This window comes from Bactrocera neohumeralis, unplaced genomic scaffold (genome assembly GCF_024586455.1).
Source record: "Bactrocera neohumeralis isolate Rockhampton unplaced genomic scaffold, APGP_CSIRO_Bneo_wtdbg2-racon-allhic-juicebox.fasta_v2 cluster11, whole genome shotgun sequence".
NCBI lineage: Eukaryota > Metazoa > Arthropoda > Insecta > Diptera > Tephritidae > Bactrocera > Bactrocera neohumeralis.
Genome location: NW_026089624.1, coordinates 9,239,290 through 9,256,147, shown reverse-complemented (window position 1 = coordinate 9,256,147; position 16,858 = coordinate 9,239,290). Strand labels below are relative to the sequence as shown.

General features: G+C 40.7%; 1 protein-coding gene and 1 long non-coding RNA gene across 7 annotated transcripts in view; one reads left to right on the top strand and one right to left on the bottom strand.

Moving 5' to 3' along the window:
• The window catches only part of LOC126765830 (uncharacterized), an 84,302-nt gene that overhangs the window by 62,780 nt on the left and 4,664 nt on the right, over positions 1 to 16,858 (top strand). The window lies entirely within an intron of this gene.
• The window catches only part of LOC126765696 (uncharacterized), a 624,074-nt gene continuing 613,606 nt past the window's right edge, over positions 6,391 to 16,858 (bottom strand). For 5 of the 6 annotated variants that reach the window (XR_007668534.1, XR_007668533.1, XR_007668531.1 and 2 more), the window contains 2 exons: positions 6,843 to 7,022; positions 6,391 to 6,789 (listed from right to left, as the gene is read on the bottom strand). The gene's annotated coding sequence lies outside the window, so the exon portion shown is untranslated. Of the gene's footprint in view, positions 6,790 to 6,842; positions 7,023 to 15,367; positions 15,485 to 16,858 lie in introns of those variants that run through there. The other variant, XR_007668535.1, reaches the window with a different exon arrangement.

The following is a 16,858-nucleotide window of genomic DNA, read 5'->3' as shown; positions in this document are numbered from 1 at the left end:
CCCTGCAGAAATACCATTTACATGCCAAAGTAAAAAAGGCCATATGCGCGACAAGACCGGTGCTTATATTTACCCTTCTACATTTGGAAATTTACTAACACACGTTTTTGGAGATCCTACAAAGTATATACTATATACATATCTAAATAATCAGTTGAGTTAATTTAGCCATTTCGTCTGTCTGTCTGTAAATACGCAAACTAATCCTTCAGTTTTTGAGATATCGATCTGAAATTTCGCACACGTTCTTTTTTCATCCAGAAATTGTTTATTCGACGCCGATAATGGCCACAATTTTTTATTCTATAAGATATCTGGCATGTATTATTATAGCAGGCAACACTGGAATCATCGAAAAAAAAATTCAGATCGAACAAATACATGTTAGCTTCTAGCTGTCATACGAATTGACTAATAAAAATCAATTCATGTTTTGGTATAAAAATTTGCTTAATTGTGAAGGGTATTATAGGTTCGGTGCATCCGAAGTTAACGATTTGTTTGTTATTTTCCCAAATTTTTGCTTCACTAATTTATTGGTTTCGAGAAGTGTCCAATTAATATAATGGCGATGTTTTAAAATAAAATACATGCAAGGTGCGTTCCAAAGAAAACAGAACTTAAAAAAAAATAACAAATGAGTTTTTCGGCAAAATAAATTTATTTTATTCAAAATAGTCTCTTTCTGCTCCAATACAGCTTTTGCACGGTCTAAAAGCATGTAGAACGAGTGTTTTAGCCCGTTGGCCGGTATGGCCGCCAGTATGCCGGCGTAAGCCTTTTGAATGGCCTGTACGTCTGCATAACGCTTTCCTTTCATTGGAAAATGCATTTTTCCCGCAAAAGAAGAAGTCGCACGGTGCCAATCAGGTGAATACGGGGAGTGGTTAATGGTTAAAATGTGATTTTTGGTCAAATAATCGGTCACAAGCGTCGAATCGAATGTTGGATTCTGAGCAATTTTTGGTCGTCAATCAATTTGTGCGGAACAAACCGTGCACACATCTTTCGTAAGACCAAATAGTCGGTCAAAATGCGATCAATCGATGTTTTGGAGATGTTCAATTCCACTTCCATGAATTTCAATGACGATTTCGGCTGATTTTTGATGAATTCACTGACAGTTTCGAAGGAATTTCCGTTAATCATGGATTTTGATTGGCCCACATGTTGATCGCCATAAACTTGTTTCATCAATTGAAACGTTTCGGTAAAAGTTTTACCAATTTAAAACAAAATTTAATGTTGGCTCTTTGTTCGAAGCACATTTTCGCACCGATAACACAAACATACTGACACTTAAAATGCAATAACTTCACTTCCAATCAATGAAATGTCATGAAATTCTCACTGGACATTCGATAAAGAAAGCAAATTCTAACGCACCAGTCGACATATAGATGGCGCCACTAGGGGGCGCTAGATTCCTTTTCGGAAAAATGCATTTTCCAATGAAAGGAAAGCGTTATGCAGACGTAGAGGCCATTCAAAAGGCTTACGCCGGCATACTGGCGGCCATACCGGCCAACGGGCTAAAACACTCGTTCTACATGCTTTTAGACCGTGCAAAAAGCTATATTGAAGCAGAAGGATACTATTTTGATTAAAATAAATTGATTTTACCGAAAAACCATTTGTTCTGTTTTTTTTTGTAAGTACTGTTTACTTTGGAACGCACCTTGTATATCGAAATATTATGCAGTCATTAAATCTTATAGGTAGGCAGGCGGCTTTTACTGGTGTGCTACTTCTCTTGCCATAACAACTCTCAACATGCATGGCATCGGCGTTTAAAGGAGATGTACTCAATAAATTTATTTGTTTTGGGCGCCGATATTAATTGTGACTACGCGTTTAGCCGATTCAATTTAGTGTTTGCACCACGTTTAATTGCAGGTTCCTTGTTGCTGTACTACGACTCATTTCGGCACTTTAGTACTGACTGCGATGCTCATCGATTCGATTCTGTACTAAATTGTTAAGAAGAAAAATTTTATAATAAACTCTTTCGAAATTGATCACGTGCTTTTAATTAAGAGTGATCACGCTTCAACTAACTTGTACAATAGTCAAAAGGGAGACGGCAGCGTTGACGATTGCTGCAAAGTTGACGCACCCTCTCCATCAAGGATAAAGCTTCCACAAATGTACAGTGGGTGAATGATATCAAAAGTATATTAATAATAACTGTTGTTAATCCTAAGCCTAAGGAGGATGGAGTCTTGTATAGAAGTTCACGCAAGTAAGGAAAGTTCTCGGATTGCCTTTCACAAGCGAAACATCCCCTCCACAGGGTTGTGCGCTGGGTTTGGGACCTGCCACGTAAAAAAAACTACGAGTGAAAACTAATCGACAGCCTCGGATGAGAGACGCCTCTTTTGAAGACGACCATGGAAAACGAATTAAAGATTACGATATGAGGGCATGCACCTGGAATGTCCGATCCCTTAATTGAGAAGGTGCTGCTGCCCGGCTGGTTGATTTGACCAAAGATGCCTTTTATGGACGCTTGGAGCGCGCCTATGAGAGCTTCCCCTGCCACGGCGTCGTGCTTGACGACTTTGACGCCACCGTGGGTAAAGAATGCACAACAGTCGGTAAATTCATCCTCCACGAGGAAACATCCCCAAATGGGTTGAGGCTGATCGACTTTGCCGGGGCTCGAAATATGATTATCTGTAGTACTAGATTCCAGCATAGAAAAATTCACCGAGCTACCTGGCTGTTTCCGGATTAAAAAACCACCTAACAAATCGACCATGTTTTGATATACGGAAGACACGTCTCCAGATGTCGTCTGAGATGTGCGTACGCTCTGAGGTCCTAACATGGACCATAAATAAACCACTATATTTTTGCAGCCAAGATTCGCTCCCGCACGTCAACAAACACAAGGAAGGTTCGATGTTGAGAAGCTGCAATCACAACCGACAGCCGAACGACTTGCACACCTGCTCTCTGAGGACACTCGTCAACAACTCAGTATAAGAAACTGTGAGACGGTATTTCAAGGTCCTTACGTACAGCTGCAACTGAAACCATTGATTTTCGGAAAATGCGACAGAACAGCTGGTACGACTATGAGTGGCGTGTCACAGCGGAGAGAAAACAGACTGCTTACCTCGCAACGTTTCGATCGACCACAACACGTGCGGGATGGGATAGAAACCGAGAGTTGCAGAGGAAAGCGAGACGCATTTGCAGACAGAAAAAGAGGAAGGCCGAAGTGCGTGAGTATGAAGAGCTTTACAAGCTGGCCGACAGGGGATATGCTCGAAAATTATACGAAAAATGCGCAGCTTACTCTTTTAGAACCCCCAGAGGTGATCAAGTAACCGATGCCCAGAGCTTACTAAAATTATGGAGGGAACACCTCACTGAACGACAGTGAAAACATAGCGCTAAGAAAAGGCGAACCTTACTCTCAAATCCATGACGATAAAGCAGACGTTCAATTGTCCGACCATAAAGAAGTTAGAGTAGCAATTACCCGTCTGAAGAACAACAAAAGCGATAGATTGCAAGCCAAGCTATTCAAAAACGGCGACAAAGAACTGATAACTTTTGACAGGACGAAAAGGTGCTGCCTATATACCGCGATGTCTGAATGGTATCCCCAAAAAGATCAGGAAAGACCTATCTAAGCCGTTCGATACCAAGTTTCAGACAAGGCGACTCCCTTTCGACTTCATTCTACTCTTGGAGAAAATAATTCGAGCTGCGGAATTAAATAGAGGTGGTACCTTCTTCTATGAGAGTGTTCAGTTGCTGGGGTACGCCGATGATATTGTTATCATTGGCTCCAACAACCGCGCCGTTAGATTTGCTTTCTCCACAATGAATAAGGAAGCAAAGCAAATGGGTCTGGCAGTGAACGAGGGCAATACGAAGTATCTCCTGTCATCAAACAAATAGTCATTGCATCCGCGACCAGGTTCCCACGTCACTGTTGACAGTCATAACTTTGAAGTCGCAGATAATTTCGTCTATCTTGGAACCAGTATTAACAGCAACAACAATGTCGGCCTCGAAATCCAACGCAGGATTGCTCTTGCCAACAGGTGCTACTTCGGACAGAGTAGGCAATTGAGATGTTAAGTCCTCTCTCGACGAATACAAACTAAACTTTATAAGTAAGTCATTATTCCCGTCCTGCTATATGGTGCAGAAGTATGGACGATGTAGACATCTGATGATTCGACGTAACGAATTTTCGAGAGAAAGGTTCTGCGAAAGAACTATGGTCCTTTGCGCGTTGGCCACGGTGAATATCTCATTCCATGGAACGATGAGCTGTATGAGATATACGACGACATTTACATAGTTTAGCGAATTAAGAGGCAGCGGCTGCGCCTGCTAGGTCATGTCATACGTATGGACGAAAACGCTCTAGCTCTAAAATATTCGACGCAATACCCGCCGGGAGAAGAAAGGAAGAGGAAGATCTCCACTTCGTTGGAGGGACCAGGGGGAGAAGGACCTGGCTTCGCTTTGGGATTTCCAATTGGCGCCACGTTACGAAAAGAAGAAACGACAGGCACGCCCTTGTTAACTCGGCTATAATCACGTAAGCGGTGTCCACGCTAGTAAAGAATCCTAAGCCTATGTTGAGTCTTTAGTAGTCATTAGCATAGTAAAATAGCTGTGTTGATATAGTATTAGTTTTTTTTTCATACCAATAGTTTAGAGTAGTGCTCTTTTGTTTCTTTTAGTAGTATGGTTTTATAATGTAAAACATACCACTATAAGTATAAGTATAAGTAAGACCACTTATAGTTTTGGACGATCCAACAAATCCCTCCGTTTACATATTTTTTTGGTAAGATTTCAATCTGGCTATCGCTCGTTTCCAATTGATAAACGTCAAAACCTACTGAACTCGATTAGCTGTCAAAGCTCAGTAGGTTTTGACGTTTAGCAATTGCTGTCTCACTTCCAGTGATAGAGGAGTTGGACATCTCTTTATCTCTGCAGTGCCACGTTTACATAACTATTTTCAATTGGCTGTCAATTTGCTAAGAATGAAGAAATCGGTAATAGGTACAAAAGGGATTTTAGTCTACATAAAGGTATAGTAAAATGATAAAAAGATGCCTCTTGGCATATACTTATATATCATATGGTATATTAACATTATTTTTGAAAATTTAAAATGTTTTAGGTTGAAGTAGCATTTGTGTGGGTGTGAATTGTTACATGAAATGTGAAAACATCAGTAAGGGTGCGAGCACATGCATGCAGCATGAGTTTTCTATTGCCGACCGGATACGGATATATTATTTTAAATAGCTAAATCATCTAGCTGTTCTATAATCGCCAACCCACTGCGGCATGCTGCCGATCTGTTCCCAACGAGTGCGTGCGTCGAAGATATCCAGAAAAACAACAATGAGACTTGGAAACAGCAAGAGATGTCTAGATGGTGGATGTAAGCGGCATGCTGGGAAGTTCTCATAAGTGTGTTCAACAGGAAATTATCAAAAAGTGCCAAAGCAGCGCGAGTTGCTGCAAATCGTCTCCCACCCTTCTAATGAACGCTTAAAATTTAGTTGTTATTGCCCATTATACGCTTGTCTTATTGACTGTGTTTTATTTGTGAATTTGTAGATAAATGCACATTTTACATGATCCCAACGACTTATTAATTTATTGTTATTCTGTACAGCAGACGTCTGCATCCTCCGGTTTGATATTACTTAAAAGAGAAATGCTAACCGCCAAGTGGTGTGTGGACTTTCCACCCTCTAACGAATTTTGAAGTTTCAAGAAATATTTCTCAGGTACATTTCATATATTATCAAGACATATAAACAGATCTTTGCCTTGATTTTGATCCATCAGTTGTTTATGACAGTTATATATATGCTATAGTAGTCCAATCTGAACAGTTATTTCAGAAATTGTACCGTTACCTTAATAATCCTCGCTAAATTTCGTGAAGATATCTCGGAATTAAAAAAGTATTCAATGCAAGGACATGATTTTGATCTCTCAGTTTGTATGGTAGTGATCAGAACTGTCTGAGTAATTAGTTGAGTTACATTCAGTATATATATTATGCAATAATTTCTTGATTTGTGATTTGCATATTTTCCGTATATTCCAGCAGAAAAAATTTGGTATATTACACCTAGCGAATTCTGCGTTAAATTATTGTCACACCCAAAATAATTTCCTTTGCTATTGCCGACATGGGGTTCTCGCTTTGGTTGTTGGATAATTGAAATTTTTGGCTAAGAAATTCCCGCATCGACAACGATACGCCAACATATCGGCAAACAATTTTTACTGAAAAATATTTAACTTTGTGTATACATCTTAAAAAATATACTATGTAGTTAAAATTAGTTATAAATTTTCAAGATCCTCCCAAAGACCTTTTATGAAATGTAAGTTACTAAAATTGTGTGATGCCAATATAGTATAATTACATCGTAGCGCCCACCTTTTTTATTGCAACCAGTAAAAAATAAAATCACTTCGCTCTAGTGCACCCGACATGTTTCCGCAAGCGTTTGGCGGTAAGAATATACAAATGTACATATATTCATAAGTGATAGCTGACGTATAGTATTTTCGATGCCAAGGCCAAAAAAAATCCTAAAAACGTGCCGCATGGCGTGGTGCTAGTGCTGTTGGCTATAGTGCAGCAGGTTAAAGTCGTCCCTCGCTGCGATGATGCTGCTTATGATTATGTGGATTGATGGTGGGAGTAATGATAATGGTTGTGGGCACAATGGCGATGGAAGTGACGATTGTTGGTGTTGAATGGTTGAATCACATCACTTCCTATGTACATATGTATGAGTTTCAAATCGCTTCAATTCGTCAAGAATACATACTTGTATATATGTCTTTGCAGCTGCGCCCTTTCGACTTTGATGTGCTCTTTTTGTAGTCGAACTGCTTTTGAATCAGACAAGGAAATTGAGATTTCCGCAAGGGTCGTAGTTGACACGCGTACGCACGTTCGTTCAGCCATCTAACGGTGATGAAATTCACAAATGTACAGTCATTTTTCTCTGAAAGTGAAAATTCTATTTGAAATTCCGAAAAAAATATTGTAATTCTTTACTTTCAGTTCAATTATAATACAACCCGCACTGTCAACGCATATAGCTCTTTCATGTTTCATTTATTTTATTACGTTAATGATTAACACTTTTTTTAACTCTCACAACATTTTACTCAGCTTTTAATAGCTTTGTTTATCTATCGGTTGTTTGCAATAAGTAATCTACAAGCATAGATATACAGTTCGAAACCCCCAAAAATTCACTTCCCAAACACAAAGACCTAATATAAAAAGCTCCATAACATTTTAATCGCCAAACTCAAAAAGTAACAGGACAAGAAGTTCGACACAACACTTATCTATATTTATTAAATAATGCAGGGTTTGTCCGGAAATAATTGGACTGATCTTCTTCCGCCGCAACTGTACTTCAGAGGGTGCATTCGGTAGAGGGTGTTCCTAGCTAATGAACGAGCGGCTAGTCAGTTGTCTCAGAGCACCTGGAGAGTCAGGACAAACATTGTCGCGCGATGTGTTTCTGTGAGTGGTGCAAGCCGAAAATGCAGCGTTCGTTAGAGCAGAGGTACACGATTAAATTCTATGTGAAACTCGGTCAATCTGCGACAAAGATATGATCAAGCAGGCTTACCCAGATGTTGTTTTAGCAAGAAGTGGTGTGTTTCGGTTGCACCAGGCCTTTTTGGAGGGCCGGGAAGAGGTCGCAAATCCAAAGTGAAAACTATGCTTATTGTTTTTTTTTTTGACATCAAAGGCATCGCCCACCATGAATTTGTTTCTCCTGGACAAACCTTCAACGCCAAGTTTTACTTGGAAGTCCTCAAGAAAAACAAAAAAGGGTCAATCGGGTCCGACAAGACATCGTAGCCGATTGCAAGTTGCACCACGACAACGCCCCGGCTCACACCACCTTTCTTGTGAACAGCTACCTAGCCAAGGCCGGAATCCCAACGCTTCCGCAACCGCCCTACATCGCAGATGTGGCCCCCAGATTTTTTTGTTTCCTTGCACCTCGGCTCTCAAGCATACTTTCAAAGTTTTTAAAGAATTATAACGATTGATTTAATAAATTTTTTTAATCGACTCAGTCCTATTACTTTCCGGACAAACCCTGAATATTACATATGTACATATTTCCCACATGTATGAAAAAATGTCCAATTTTAATTTAGGGATTTTGAAATCGGCGACCCCACAATCTGCGCCAACTACCGTGGGATTAGCCTCCTCAACATCGCATATAAGGTTCTATCGAGCGTATTGTGTGAAAGATTAAAGCCCACCGTCAACAAACTGATTGGACCTTATCAGTGTGGCTTCAGACCTGGCAAATCAACAACCGACCAGATATTCACCATGCGCCAAATCTTGGAAAAGACCCGTGAAAAGAGAATCGACACACACCACCTCTTCGTCGATTTCAAAGCTGCTTTCGACAGCACGAAAAGGAGCTGCCTTTATGCCGCGATGTCTGAATTTGGTATCCCCGCAAAACTAATACGGCTGTGTAAACTGACGTTGAGTAACACCAAAAGCTCCGTCAGGATCGGGAAGGACCTCTCCGAGCCGTTCGATACCAAACGAGGTTTCAGACAAGGCGATTCCCTATCGTGCGACTTTTTCAACCTGCTTTTAGAGAAAATAGTTCGAGCCGCAGAACTAAATAGAGAAGGTACCATCTTCTATAAGAGTGTACAGCTGTTGGCGTATGCCGATGATATTGATATCATCGGCCTCAACACCCGCGCCGTTAGTTCTGCTTTCTCAGGCTGGACAAGGAAGCACAGAAAATGGGTCTGGTAGTGAACGAGGGCAAGACGAAGTATCTCCTGTCATCAAACAAACAGTCGTCGCATTCGCGACTTGGCACTCACGTCACTGTTGACAGTCATAACTTTGAAGTCGTAGATAATTTCGTCTATCTTGGAACCAGCGTAAACACCACCAACAATGTCAGCCTAGAAATCCAACGCAGGATAACTCTTGCCAACAGGTGCTACTTCGGACTGAGTAGGCAATTGAGAAGCAAAGTCCTCTCTCGACAAACAAAAACCAAACTCTATAAGTCACTCATAATTCCCGTCCTGCTGTATGGTGCAGAGTCTTGGACGATGTCAACAACGGATGAGTCGACGTTGCGAGTTTTCGAGAGAAAAGTTCTGCGAAAGATTTATGGTCCTTTGCGCGTTAGCCACGGCGAATACCGCATTCGATGGAACGATGAGCTGTACGAGATATACGACGACATCGACATAGTTCAGCGAATTAAAAGACAGCGGCTACGCTGGCTAGGTCATGTTGTCCGGATGGACGAAAACACTCCAGCTCTGAAAATATTCGACGCAGTACCCGCCGGGGGAAGCAGAGGAAGAGGAAGACCTCCACTCCGTTGGAAGGACCAAGTGGAGAAGGACCTGGCTTCGCTTGGAATATCCAATTGGCGCCACGTAGCGAGAAGAAGAAGCGACTGGCGCGCTGTTGTTAACTCGGCTATAATCGCTTAAGCGGTTTCTACGCCAATTAAGAAGAAGAATTTTGAAATCGGAGATTACAATCCTAACCTTATATGGATATATAGTTGAACTTCCCTATCTCGAATCACGATAATACACTAAAAAATTTCGAGTTAGAGAGACTTCTAGTTACAGAAGGAAATTTGACTTCTGCTACCAATTTAAGAGTTCGAGTTATGGAAGGTCAAACATCAATGGCTATCGGTCTGTACATGCAAGCAATTATTTGAGTAAAAGTTAAGACATTTCGACCTCGGATTTCCATGTTTATTGAAGGACTTCCAACAACGGCTATGACATTTATTAACCACAGAAGCATCACAGCTGAATTGAATAATGAATAGGCACATCAAAGAGTAAATTAAGACACTATTTGGAGGAATTATGCTAAGTTGCGATACTTGGCCGGATAAAAAAGTGGGTACGTTTCGGTTACTTAGATCTCACTGTCGCGGGAACGGTAAATAAGGTCACTCTGCAAGGCTGGCTTCTTTCCCCCGATTGAATATACTGATTAGATTGATATGCTGAATGAAAAAATCCTAGTTCCAGTAATATGAGCTAATTCAAGAGTACATATACCTGGGGGCTAGATATGTTTGGCTATGTATATATATACATATGTATATATTTGGGTTTTCGGACCAGCTTAGTTAATTCTTTAATCGTTACTCGGTAGTTTTTTATGTGCGTTTTGTTTTTGTAAAATTAACAGTTTACCGTTTTACAGAGGAACGAAGTACCAGACTTGGTAACATCACTCGGCTGTTTCTTTTACGTTGTTGACTCAAAAGTTAATTGGATTTATTGTGAAAAAGTACATTTTCTGTCCACAAAAAAAAGTTTTTGACAAATTTTTCAAAAGTAAGTACTTAATAAAATTTAATCAGCTATTTAAAATTTACACCCACTACTGAGGTAGAGCAAAAAGTATGTTCACAGTTAAGTGTTTTTACGAAGTTTCAACTAACGAATTACCAGATCAACAAGTTCGGTCTGAATACCCCTACTAAATTCCGGTGGCCACATTCACCTCAATGGATGGTTTCTCCTACAGTTTGCTCATATGGTAAATTATCTTAGGACTACCCTCAGCATCAATTATAAAATAACTATAAGGCTCAGGGAAAAGGGCCTTATTGATAGTTCATGATGTATGATCTAAAATCCTTAAAAACTTCTACGTCATTACAAACTCCCGATGGATTTTCTCTGCGCTTATTTCTGGGCTGAATTTAAAGGAAGGGCATACCCAACTCATTATCCCTAGGTTAGCTGCATTTGGAATTTATTTGTGCAACCCGTTGTCGAATGGAACTAAGCAAATTAATTCGCACGGCATCGAAAAGCACATACATATATACATATGTACATTTAAAGTATCTCGCTTAAGCAAGTTGAAGAAAGTTCTCATATGTAAAAAAAAGCAAGTTAAGATATGTACATACTGTTGTGTTCAAAATAATAGGAGTGCATCACAATATAGAATACAAAGTTATGTTTTTCAACAAAAACAAGAATTTTATTAATTTATCTTTTATCCACGATTTGTTCATTTTACGCAGTCTTATTATGCAATTTTTAGTAATACACAGTAAATGTACAAAAGTAAATTATTTAAATAAAAACCTCCAAAATTCGGTGTTCAAAATAATAGGAGTGCATCAAAAAATGCAATAAAACTAAAACAAAAGTTATAAAATTGGAAATTATGACTAGTATATAAGTTAGTTTAGTTTATATTTAGTAGAGTAACCGCCATTTTGTTATTACTGCAGCAGATCTGCGGGACATGGGATCGATCAGATCACGACACCTTTTCATCGGGATTTGCTGCCATGCCTCGTGGACTGTGCTCTATAATTCCCTTGCATTTGATGGTCTACGGTCAGCAAAAACTTTTTTAACATATGCCCATAAGTTGTTTTTGGAATTAAGGTCAGCCGACTGACCAGGCCACGACATAACCTCAACTTTATTGACCCGAAGCCATTTCAGATTTACTTGTATGTTTCGTGGCCAATGCGCAAAGGACAATAAATCTTTCGCAGAAGTTTTCTCTCGAAAACTCGCAACGTCGACTCATCGGTTACTGTCATCGTCCATGCCTCTGCACCATATAGCAGGACGGGAATTATGAGCGACTTATAGAGTTTGGCTTTTGTTCGTCGAGAGAGGACTTTACTTTTCAATTGCCTACTCAGTCCAAAGTAGCAATGTCAATCTTGCGTTGGATTTTCAGGATAACCTTGTTGGTGGAGTTAATACTGGTTCCTAAATAGACGAAATTATCTACAACTTCAAAGTTATGACTGTCAACAGTGACGTGAGAGCCAAGACGCGAGTGCGACGACTGTTTGTTTGATGACAGGAGATATTTCGTCTTGCTCTCGTTCACTGCCAGACCCATTTTCTGTGCCTCCTTGTCCAGCCTGCAGAAAGCAGAACTAACGGCGCGGGTGTTGAGGCCGTTGATATCAATATCATCGGCATACGCCAGCAGCTGTACACTCTTATAAAAGATTGTACCTGCTCGATTAAGTTCTGCAGCTCGAATAATTTTCTCCAGCAGCAGATTGAAAAAGTCGCACTATAGGGAGTCGCCTTGTCTGAAAACTCGTTTGGTATTGAACAGCTCGGAGAGGTCTTTCCCGATCCTGACGGAGCTTTTGGTGTTGCTCAACGTCAGTTTACACAGCCGTATTAGTTTTGCGGAGATACCAAATTCAGACATCGCGGCATAAAGGCAGCTCCTTTTCGTGCTGTCAAAAGCAGCTTTGAAATCGACGAAGAGGTGGTGTGTGTCGATTCTCCTTTCACGGGTCTTTTCCAAGATTTGGCGCATGGTGAATATCTGGTCGGTTTTTGATTTGCCAGGTCTAAAGCCACACTGATAAAGTCCAATCAGTTTGTTGACGGTGGGCTTTAATCTTTCACACAATACGCTCGATAGAACCTTATATGCGATGTTGAGGAGGCTAATCCCACGGTAGTTGGCGCAGATTGTGGGGTCTTATTTTTTATGGATTGGGCATAGCACACTTAAATTCCACTCGTTGGGCACGCTTTCGTCCGACCATATTTTACAAAGAAGCTGATGCATGCTCCCTATCAGTTCTTCGCCGCCGTGTTTGAATAGCTCGGCCGGTAATCCATCGGTCCCCGCCGCTTTGTTGTTCTTCACGCGGGTAATTGCTATTCGAACTTCTTCATGGTCGGGCAATGGAACGTCGGCTCCATCGTCGTCGATTGGGGAATCGGGTTCGCCTTGTCCTGGCGTTGCGCGTTCACTGCTATTCAGGAGGCTGGAGAAGTGTTCCTTCCATAATTTAAGTATTCTCTAGGCATTGGTTACTTGATCACCTTTGGGGGTTCTACAAGAGTATGTTCCGGTCTTGAAGCCTTCTGTAAGCCGCCGCATTTTTTCGCAGAATTTTCGAGCAATACCCCTGTCAGCCAGCTTATCAAGATCTTCGTGCTCACGCATTTCGGCCTCTTTCTTTTTCTGTCTGCAAATGCGTCTCGCTTCCCCCTTCAACTCTCGGTATCTATCCCATCCCGCACGTGTTGTGGTCGATCGTAACGTTGCGAGGTAGGCAGCCTGTTTTCTCTCCGCTGCGACACGGCACTCCTCGTCGGACCAGCTGTTCTTTTGTACTTTTCGAAAACCAATGGTTTCGGTTGCAGCTGTACGTAGGGAGTTTGAGATGCCGTCTCACAGTTCCCTTATACCGAGTTGTTGACGAGTGCTCTCAGAGAGCAGGAGTGCAAGCCGAGTAGAAAATCGTTCGGCTGTCTGAAGTGATAGCAGCTTCTGAACGTCGAACCTTCCTTGTGTTTGTTGGCGTGCGTTTTCTGCTGCACAGAGGCGGGTGCGAATCTTGGCTGCAACAAGATAGTGGTCCGAGTCGATGTTAGGACCTCGGAGCGCACGCACATCTAAAACATTGGAGACGTGTCTTCCGTCTATCACAACATGATCGATTTGGTTGGTGATTTTTCGATCCGGAGACAGCCAGGTAGCTTGATGAATCTTCTTATGCTGGAATCTAGTACTACAGATAACCATATTTCGGGCCCCGGCGAAGTCAATCAGCCTCAACCCATTTGGGGATGTTTCCTCGTGGAGGCTGAATTTACCGACTGTAGTGCCAAAGATACCTTCTTTGCCTACCCTGGCGTTAAAGTCGCCAAGCACGATTTTGACATCGTGGCGGGGGCAGCTCTCATAAGTGCGCTCCAAGCACTCATAAAAGGCATCTTTGGTCACATCGTCCTTCTCTTCCGTCGGGGCGTGGGCGCAAATCAGCGATATGTTGAAGAACCACGCTTTGATGCGGATTGTGGCTAGACGTTCATTCACCGGAGTGAATGATAGTGCTCGGCGACGGAGTCTCTCTCCCACCACGAGTCCCACACCAAACTTGGGCTCCTTTATATGCCCACTGTAGTAAATGCCACAAGGACCTACTCGTCTCTGTCCTTGTCCCGTCCATCGCATATTTTGGACGGCGGTGATGTCAGCTTTTATTTTCACGAAGACAGCAACCAGCTGGGCAGCGGCACCTTCCCAATTAAGGGACCGCACATTCCAGGTACATGCCCTTAAATCGTAGTCCTTATTTAGTTTGCCATGGTCGTCATCAAAAGGAGGGTCTCTCATCCGAGGCTTGTTGCTTCCTTTCCGCCTATGGCAACATAACTTTTTTCAATATAAGTATCCACATACACGTACTGATCTATGGTTTCTTTTATCAGATGGATTGGTGTCACGTCGTTCCACGAGAAACTTTCCTACTATGCACCCCATGTTTGACGGTCTTAAGAGTGTATTGCGGTTTATATTCCGTATTTGGTTGACGACGGATATACTGCCTAGAACCTGTGCCACCAAATAAAACTACCTTACATTCCTCTGTCCTCAAAATATTTCTCCATTTCTCCGGTTGCCAGTTGCCATGTTCCTTGGCGAATTGTAGCCGTGCTCTAATTATGTTTCTTTGTCAACTATGGAACCTTTCGCGGACTCCGCGCAACTAAATTATATTCCAATAAACGTCTATGAACTGTTACGGCACTAAAATCAAGATCCAGATGCTTTTTTATTTCTCTAGGCGACGCTTTGTGATCTTTTTTAGACGACTGGAGTATGTGTCGATCGATTTCTTTAGTAGTTTTGCGTTTTCGTCCACGTTTTTTCGGCTTTATTTTTGTAGGACAGGGAATTTGATATCATTTGATCAAAGCACGCGAGTATTTCTTTAAATTTCTTTATAAGTTTCAGCTTTTTTTCTAAGATTTTTAATGATTTCACGCTTTTTGTTGCTGAGATGTTTTCTCCTACCCATTAATTCAAATAAATGACTTATCCTTTAAAAATCCCAACGTTTTTATTTTTTGTACTTACTTTTAAGTTTTTAACAGATTTTGTTTAAATAAAAATGTTTCATACCACTTGGTAGCTCACACTCCTATTTTTGTGAACAGCGCAATTCAGTGACCGACACAGATTTGAACTCATAACATTGGAAATAATGTTAACAGCTGAAGTTTATGCTTTGTGTTTTACTCGCGGAATACCGTTAGAAATATTTCTTGAAAAGTGCTTGACGTTCATGTTTTAACATGATAATTTTTTTGGGTTAAATATTTTTCTCAGGAGCACTCCTATTATGTTGAACACCGCTGTACATATAACATATTTTTTGAATGGCTCAATGTATTCTTAGAATAGCACAACTTGAAGCATAACAATATAATTAGCTCAAGCTTCGAGTAATTCTACATTTACAATATTCATCAACGTATTAACTGCTCTTACATGTGTATGTATGTATGTACTGGTTCACATTCCCCAGAAGCTTGAACAGGTTATGTTTGAACGTATCTAATCGGAGCACAACGCTGCACACTTTATTTGCTTTCGATGCTACACTGATGAATTAAGCATGGTTTAAGCTGTGGCAAACGCAAACACATCCCACACGTGTGAACTTATCCTCCGAGAAATCAGATATTTGAAACGCCTGTTTATGGCATAAACTCAAATATGTATATATACATACATATGTACATACTACTGTGATCAAATTGAAAGATGAATTTTTAATTATACTTCGCGTGTTTTTCGAATCGGTAAATTTTTTTCTATAAGTTGATAGTACTGTTAGTGACGTCTATGCTAAATTTCACGTCAAAATATTCATTAGTATTTGAGATACGCGTCGTTTTGTGAGGCTCTAGAAGTAAACTCTTCGATTTTTACTATGTCTGAATTTATTGAACAAAGAAGTGCGATAATGCACCATCTCATACTGCATTGGATATTCGTGAATATTTCGCCACATTTTCAATTAATATCGTGCCGCAACCACCGCATTCGCCTAATTTACCTTCGTGTAACTTTTGGCTATTCAGCAAATTCACATGATCACTCCGAGGACACTGTTTTGACTCAATTGAGGATATAAAAGCTGAATCGAAGAAGGCTCTGATGGCCATCACGACGGAGGATTTTTCCAAGTGCTATGATGACTGGAAAATTCGTTGGCATAAGTGTATTGCAGCGAGAGGGGGGAACTTTGAAGGAGATAAAATGGACAAAATTAACCTTTTATTATAACTTGATCACAGTAGTATATGGTTAAACCATGGAAATGGAGACGTCCTTTAATAAGAGTGACGGAACAATTACATTCTTTAATTATAATTATTTTTTTAATTACAAAGAACACAAAACTTAAAAAAAGTAGGGGCTCAGCCTCAGAGTTTGCACAATTTTTACACTCTAACTAGCTGGCCCCGCAGGCGTTGTTCTGCGCGATATTATGTGTTTTGAAATGAAAAGAAAAGTGAACTCACGTTGTGTTAAAAATCATTTATTTTCGATTTTTCTACATTTTTTTCAATGTAACGCAGCTTGATAAACAACATTTTTTGGTTTTTGTTCCAGTGCGTAAATGTATAGAGAAGATGGTTTTCCAACTCGTGAACACGCCACGTATAGCTGGCCGTGTGAAAAACATGGCATTTCCAGATTTATGCCACACACTTCTAGCGACTATCCTTGTGTCCTATTGATTGCCTTCGAAAATGCAGTTTTCATTGGAAACTGAATACGTTCGAACTGAAATGGCAAATCGTTGGAACTCAAAGGAATTCGTAGAATCAAGCATTCTGCCCCTTGTATTTGATAGCTGCGGCACAATCAGTAGGGTTCCATTACAAAATTTCGGCGCATGAAGATTGCGAAAGATAATAATAATGTCAGATCCAAGTTTGAGACGCTAATATTGCGACGACATACCAAGCC